The sequence below is a fragment of the Panthera pardus genome, unplaced genomic scaffold (genome assembly GCF_024362965.1).
Source record: "Panthera pardus isolate Hobbes unplaced genomic scaffold, ASM2436296v1 HiC_scaffold_13, whole genome shotgun sequence".
Classification (NCBI taxonomy): domain Eukaryota; kingdom Metazoa; phylum Chordata; class Mammalia; order Carnivora; family Felidae; genus Panthera; species Panthera pardus.
In genome coordinates, this window is record NW_026526688.1 from 142,596,524 (window position 1) to 142,604,123 (window position 7,600).

Below are 7,600 nucleotides of genomic sequence, written 5' to 3' on the forward strand. Positions count from 1 at the left end.
TAATCAAAAACTCTATGATAGGTCTGTTTCTCTAGAAGTCATCACATACCATCAAATTTCTGTTTAGACTTATCGAATGCTTACTCTGTCAGGCACCATGCAAAGTATTTTGTATGCCTACCTCATTTAGTCCTCACAAGAGCTCTCTGATATCTCCCTACCTTACAGATGAGGATAGTGAAGCACAGAGACATTAAGAAAATTGTCCAGCGTCCAGTCATCATCGTGACACTAGTAAGAGGCAGAGCCAAGATCAAAATTGAGGTTTGTTAGACTTCATTATTCACGTCTTTCATCATCAGGCTGTGTCCCTCCTTCTTAGCACTTGCATCTTTCTTAATGCAGCTCTTTGGAGCTTTACTTACCAAGAATAAGCTGCATTATTAAAATACTAACACAAGCTTTAGCATTTGAAGGAGAATCTTTAGATGGGAAGAGATAGCTGACCGAGCAGACCTAATCTGATTCTTACAGAGTATATGTTTAGCACAACATGGAACATAGGAGGCACTCAATATACATTTGCTATTACTGTTGTTGTTCTATCATTTTCACTAATTCTTAGGTTCTCTTCCTGCTGCCACCACTATACTGATATCCAGAGTCCACTGATCCCATTTAATGCTTTGGCCTCAGTCTCACCAAAAACTCCTCCCTATTTGCCCCTTAGCCCAATAGAAATTGGCTAGAACTTTACAACAAGACTTTAATGCTAGTGAAGTACAAAAGGCAAATAAGCAAAGTCAGTAACTAGGATAAAAACCATCTGACTTACAGGGCACCTGGGTGGTTCAGTCAGTTAAGTGTCATCTCTTGATTTCGGTTCAGGTCATGATCTCACAGTTTGTGGGATCGACTTCCACATTGGGCTCTGCATTGACAGCACAGAGCCTGCTTGGGGTTCTCTCTCTCCCTCCCTTTCTGTCCTTACCCCATTCATGTGCATATATACTCTCTCTCTAAATAAATAAATTTAAAAATATTTTTAAAAACCCATCTGGCTTACAAAATACATGTTCTTACCATTTATTAAACATTTACCAATAATGTACTATACAAAAAATGTAAGACAATGTGTACTGTGCCACCATTTCTCTAAAAAGAGAAGAACTCCTAAAAATGAACATGCATAGAACATCTCTAGAAGGATGCAAAGGAAACTGGAAATACTGTTTGCCTCTGTGAAAGGGCATATGGGGCAGGTGTGAACCAAGGTAATAAACACTGTGGGTGACTCAACCATATCCATTTTATTCAAATGCATCTGGAAAACTGACTTTTTCTCCAGGGATGGCTCTGATTGGTATAAATATGGTTCCATTCCCTTGACAGTGACCTGTTATGGGTGACCCAATTCTGTCTAATGAAATGAGAGGAGAGGTTTGCTGGAAGCTTCTCAGATTTATGCTTTCTCACTCTTATAAGTTCATAGGTCAGTTTTTCTCTGTCCTGTTGGATGCAAACAAGGAACCATGAAGCCCAAGGTTTCCATTTTTCAAGTATAAAAGGAATTCAGCCTTAGGCTAAAGCCCATGGACTAGACAGCAGAGTAGAAAGACCGATAAAATCTGGGTCCTTAACAATACTGTGAAGCTGCTATATCAACTAACTCTGAACCCTATCCCCATCTCTCTGGTAAGCGAACTAATACATTTCCCTATCATCCAAGCCAGTTTTAGTCAGCTGACAAGTTTCTGCTACTTGCAGCTGAAAACAATGAATGCAGGTAAAGACATTTTTCCTTTTATATATCTCCTGTATTTTGCTTTTTAAATCATGTGCATGTACATCTATTTTAAAAGATTTTAAGAGTTCATTGTGTTCCAAGCATTGGGAAATCGCACTTAACAAAAATTCCCTTTAATCTTAAGGATGTGGAGTTACCCTTTATAGAGTTATATAGGTGGAATTATATGAAATTGACATATTTATATGTCAAAATGGTCAAATATTGGCAATTTTAATGCCTTTTTTTTTTTTTTGAGAGAGAGAGAGAGAGAGAGAGCATACAGGGGAGGGCCAGAGAGAGAAGGAGACCTAGAATCCTAAGCAGGCTCCAAGCTCTGAGCTGTCAGCACAGAGCCAACGCGGGGCTCGAACTCACAGACTGCGAGGTCATGACCTGAGCTAAAGTTGGATGCTTAATCAACAGAACCACCCTGGTACTCCAAATACTGGCAGTTTTATAGTATAAATTACTAGCCATAGTGTTCACATGAAAGAAATTATACGCATGTTAGTACCAAGGGCATCACTCCTCCCATGCCAATGCCCTGAATATGTTGGCCCTCAATGAACTTTTCCCTTGGGCTTTCCCCAGTTGCTGGCTATTTTCATCATTTCTACTCCTACACTACAGAATTGATGGAGGGAGAAAGATAAGAGCCCTGTAAATCAGATCACCATATATTTGTGCTATCTACACAATACACCTGCTTTTTGTTTTTTTCTATTGCCTGACATTTCCTCTAGTAGCTATTTTATGCTTCTTACTTAAAGAGAAAACCATGTATTCCGAACAGAGGTGCCCTTATATATCCTCACGTACAAGTTGGTGCATGTGTCCATAGCCCTCAGCATCCCTCCTCTTTTCCAAAAATGCTGCCCTCAAACTCTGCTCTCTCAATTGTCTGATGTTGGAGCAGAAGACAAATAGGACACTAATATGATATTGAATATTGGTTAGCTGTTACTGTATAACAAATTACCCCCAAATGTAGTGACTGGATAAACAATGATTATCACAATTTCTGTGGGTCAGGAAATCAGAAGCAGCCTAGCTAGGTGATTCTGGGCTCAGGGTCTCTTAATGACATCTCAGTCGCAATGTCGAGGCAGCAGTCATCTGAAGGCTTGGCAGAGGTAAATGGTCTGCTTCCAAGGTGACTCACTCAGACGCCTGCAAACTGGCACTGGTTGTGGGTGAGAGGACTCAGTTCGTCGCCACACAGACTTCACCACAGGGCCGATTGAGTGTCCTTGTGACATACACAGCAACTGACCTTCCAGAGCGAAGTAATCCAAAACAGAGAAGAGAGCAAATACTGGAGAGTCCGCCCCCAGTGAGGACTTCTAGAGCAAATACTACCCATCAGAGTTGTCTGTCTTTGGGCAGAGATGGCCAGGCCTTTACACCCACCCTGCTTGGTCACTAGATGACGGCTTCTGGAAGCTGTGACCTTAGGAAGGGCATTTCTCCACAGCTCAGGCACACTCTGAAGGAACTGTTAGTTGAGACTGTTTGCTAACTGCACTCCCAGTGGCTGGAAAGCAAATCCGTCCTTGAAGGGGATCTGTGGTATTTATTTGTTTACTACAAGCTTCTGGTCCTTTAAAGTTTTTCCCAGTTTCAAAGCTATTTATTTTTTTTTATTGGCTATCATTTTTTAATGAACATTCTATTAAAAATGTTTTTATGTTTGTAGAAAAACTAAAGATGGCATACCTCATATAACCCATACTCAGTCTCCCTATTATTAACATATTTTTATGGTACACTTATTAGAATTAATCAACCTATATTTATCCATTATTATTAGCTTAAATCCATAATTTATTCAGATTTCCTTCATCGGGTAATTCAGATTACCTAATGTCCTTTTCCTGTTCCAGCACATTTAGTTGTCGTGTTTCCTTGTGCTTCTCTTGGCTGTGACAGTTTCTCAAACTTTCTTTGCTTTTGATGCCCTTGACGGTTTTTTTTTTAATTCTTTTTTTAATGTTTATTTATTTTTGAGAGAGACAGAGAGAGAATGCGAGTGGGTTAGGGTCAGAGAGAGGGAGACACAGAATCCGAAGCAGGCTCCAGGCTCCGAGCCGTCAGCACAGAGCCCAATGTGGGGCTCGAACTCATAGAGCTGTGAGATCATGACGTGAGCCCAAGTCAGATGCTCAACTGACTGAGCCACCCAGGTGCCCCTCCCTTGACACTTTTCAGGAGTACTGCTCAAGTGTTTGGTAGAATGTCTTTCAGCTTGGATTTGTCTGATATTTTCCTCAAGCTTAGACTGAGGTTATGAGTCTGTGGCAGGAAGATTAAAGAGGTAAAGCGCCATTCTAATTACATCATACAGTGTAGATGACAAACGCTACCTCAGCCTGATGATTAAGTCAATATCAACAATGAGTCATGTTGATAGTATAGTATCCATGATATGATGTAATGAGAATAGCATTGGGAGCTATTTCAGTTGGCTACTGTGTCCCTTTAACATACCTCTTTTATTGATTTTTGTTTTAGTTTTTGGGTGTGGTTTCTTTTTTTGTTTTTTTGGGTTTTTTTTGGGGGGGGTGGTGTTTTGTTTTGTGTTTGAGCACTTTCTTATTTTCTGGCACTACAAAATGCTTCAGGCTTATCTTGTATATTCCCTGCTCCAGTCCTAGAATCTGCCACTTCTCTAATAGGCTTTGGTTCCTTTCACTGGAGGATGGCATTAGAAACTGAGATCTAGGTGCTAGGGGTGCTCATTGCTCATTGGGGTATGGTTGCTTCTAGGCCCTCCTAGTGTCGGAGTAAGGACATATGTGTGTCTACTTACCTGTGTATTTGCATATATCTACACATATTTTTATACGTAGTGATTTATATCTATATGAAGATAAACATGAGTCCATACGAACGTCCCCAACTCAAATCCATTAGTCCATAGAACATTATAGCCTTCTTCCTTGTTTGTAACCTCCCAATTCAGCAATGAGAAACGTGGCTCAAATCATCCACCATTCATTTAGTGAGTTGTTCAATGTTAGTGTACTTGTAGTTTCAGAATTGTTAACATACACCCTATAAGAAACAACTGTATCAATTGGAGCACAGTGTTTATTATGTGTTCTACCTTGTGTACAGTTTCTTTTGACTTTAATCTACAGACTTCACTCATTTCCAGAGTTACTCAGGTCAGCACCTTTCCCTTCAGTGAGGACTTTTCATTCATCTGTAATACAGTTAGATTCCTTCGTCACACTCTGTGTTCCATCCTGGGATCCCCAACCTCCTAAATGATTTTTTTTTCTAGTTTACATTCATTAAGGTTCCCTCTTTATGCGAGTTATGTGGGTTTTGACAAATGCATAATGTCACGGTTTCATTCCATATATGATTCATACAGCATCATGCAGAATAGGTTCACCATCCTAAGGCATCTTCGGTATTATACCTAGTCAACCTTTCCCAAACCCCTTACAACCACTGATCTGTTTACAGAGTTTATAGTTTTGCCTTTCCCAGAATGTCACAAAAATGCAATCATACATTATACAGCCTTTTCAGGCTGACTTTTTTCAGATAGCAATATGCCCATACTTCCTTTTTACCTTTCATTCAATATCTAACTACTATCGGATAGAAACAAGTTCCTATAAAGAAAATTTTAAGAAGTCTTAATTAGGCTAGGATTCTTTTTGTGTGTGTGCACATTTTGAAGGTTTTGATCCATATTGATGTTTTACAGGAAGGCTCTCTACACTCTTGCCACTACTGAGTTTCAGTTGTTTTTTTTTTTTTAAGTTTTTATTTAAATCCCAGTTAGTTAACATACAGTGTTATATTAGTTTCAGGTGTACCATATAGCAAATCAATACTTCCGTACATCATCACTGGGTATCACTGTTAAAAATCTTTGCCATTTTCATAGTAACGAATGACAGTTTGTAGTTTTTTAAATTTATGTTTTTGTAGTTTTTTAAATTTAAATTTCTATGACAATTAGTGGTTGAATTTTTAAAATATTTTTATTAGCCATTATTTTCTTTCTTTGTAAATTTTCTACTTGTATTGTTTGCCTATTATTTCCATAAGGAGTATTTAACTTTTTTATTGAATCATAGAAGTTTTTATGCATGAAGGGTATCAACCATTGTTATAGATATATAAAACATCTTTCTGGCTACAAAATAGTCCATTGTATCAGTGCATCAAAATTTCGTAATCATTCTCTGATTATTGAATGTTAGGTTGTTTCCATGTTTTTTTTTTCTTTTTTCTCTTTCCTTCATCTCTCCTTCCTTTTATTCTTCATTCCTGCTATTATAAAAAACACAATAAACATCTTTGCACACATGTGTCTAAATTTGTAATTATTTCCTTAAGAGATGTTCCTGGAAGTGAAATTACCGGATGTAAGAATATGAATATTTAAAAATTTTTGATATATAGAGTTATTTTTCAGAAAGAACCAAGCAATTTATATTCCCATTACTATATATTGGGGTCCCCAGGCCAAGACACTTCCATAAAGACAAATGCTTCCTTAAAAACAGAGCAACCATATGTTCCAGCAATTTCACTCCTGGGTATGTATCCAAAGGAAATGAAAACAGGATATTAAAGAGATATATGCACCCCCGCCCCATTAATTATAGCATTATGCACAACCGCCAACATATGGAAACAATCTAAGTGTCCACCAGTGGAGGAATGGATAAAGAAGATGTGTAAATATATATATATATATATATATATATATATATATATATATATATATACACACACTATATATATATATATAAATATTAATAGAATATCATTCAGCAATGACAAACAAGCAAATCCTGCCATTGCAACAATATCAAAGGACTGTAAGGGCCGTATGCTAAGTGAGATAAGTCAGGCAAAGACAGATAATGTATGACATTACTTATATATGGAATTTAAAAATGCCGAACTCACAAAAACAGAGAGTAGAATTGTGGTTACCAGGGGTGGGGGAATTGGGGAGATGTTGTTTAAGAGTACAAACTTGCAACCAGTGGATAAATAGGTCCTGGAGATCTAATGCACAGCATAGTAGTTATATGCGACAATACTGAATTATAAACATCCAAGTTACTAAGAGTTCCATCTTAATTGTTCCCACCACAAAAAAGAAATGATAATTATGTGACATGATAGAGCTATCAGATAAAGCTACAATGGTAATCATATTGCAATACATAAATGCATCAAATTAACACATTGTACACCTTAAACTTACACAATGTTATATGTCAATTATACCTCAATAAAAATAAAATTTTAAAAATAGAAGACAAATTATTCCCTTTGCACATACCCGGCGCTGCCCAAGGGATGCCCTTCTTTAAGCCTGTTCAGATAAATCCAGAAGTCCTACAGTGGTCTTTTCAATTAGCATGTGTAATTAAGAACTTGTATTGACAGACCTACGGCTGCTTATTACAAGATTCATTCTATTCCATTTTCACCATTTTTTAGAACTTCCACATAAGCCACAAAAGTATTGTGAATTGAAAAGGGACATACTGACAGCAAACAACAGCATACTTGTTAAATATACTTGTTTAGGAAAGATATAGCCTAAGAAATAATTAAAGAAATTCAATCCTAGTGCTGAGAAACACAAAGTTTCTAGCATTCTTCTGTAGAATTGTCATGTTAGATAATGACCTTTTGTGACTAAACATTTGTGGAATCGTTGAATAGTAGTCAAAGGATTTATATTTATATACAGGTTGTTTCTTATTAATGCTCTTCTACTTATTTCTTCAAGGAAATAGTACTCGATTTATGACATTTCTTATATAAGTAGAACTATGACCTCAATATAGAAACACAACGAAAAGGAGAAATGAGAAAGGAGAAAGA